The 676-nt window shown below is 36.8% G+C and overlaps 1 pseudogene; it reads left to right on the top strand.

Moving 5' to 3' along the window:
- Window positions 1-221: 221 nt before the first annotated feature.
- The window catches only part of LOC119586290, a 6988-nt pseudogene continuing 6533 nt past the window's right edge, over window positions 222-676 (top strand).

Consider the following 676-nt stretch of genomic DNA (forward strand, 5'->3'; position numbering starts at 1 on the left):
GAAAAATAGATAGGTGATTAGATAAGTAAATTGACTGACAGGTATGAAGACATTGTCAGAAACATATAGAGAGACATATGCATAAACATGCAGACCGATGCACGTATACAAATTATATTATTAAAACAGAGTAACCGTCATCCATCAATCATTTCCACCGCGGTGTTGGTCAGCGCCATCTCTTGATTGAATTTAACATCATAATTGCGTCATCTGAAGTACCATTACTCGGCTTTCGTCTTTCCCTTCTTACTCTTCTGCGTGGATCAAGGAGGCAAAGGTAAACAAATGTCAATTGTTGCCGAATGTTATGCAAATATTCCTCCCCGAAAGCTTGATAATTTGAGAACGATTCGGAAGGAGAGAAAGAACAACACGAACATAACAACCAATACTCTTTATAAACGCAAACATTTACCTTTAACATCGATATTAGGAATGTTGCAAAAGGGCAGGTAATAACGCTGGTCTGAAGGCTAAAAGAAGGTAATAAACACCTGGGTTTCTTTCGCTTCAAGGGAGTCAGGTCAGTAATAGCTTTTAATAACTGAATCACTCTCAGTTTAAGCTGGCAGGTGTTTCAGAGGGTTTAGTTAATGGCATTGTGATTAACATTATTATATGTAATCTCTTTGTTGAGGTGTGATTGTGTTATTTATTTTTATGTGGTTTGAAA

Source organism: Penaeus monodon, chromosome 21 (genome assembly GCF_015228065.2).
Source record: "Penaeus monodon isolate SGIC_2016 chromosome 21, NSTDA_Pmon_1, whole genome shotgun sequence".
Classification (NCBI taxonomy): domain Eukaryota; kingdom Metazoa; phylum Arthropoda; class Malacostraca; order Decapoda; family Penaeidae; genus Penaeus; species Penaeus monodon.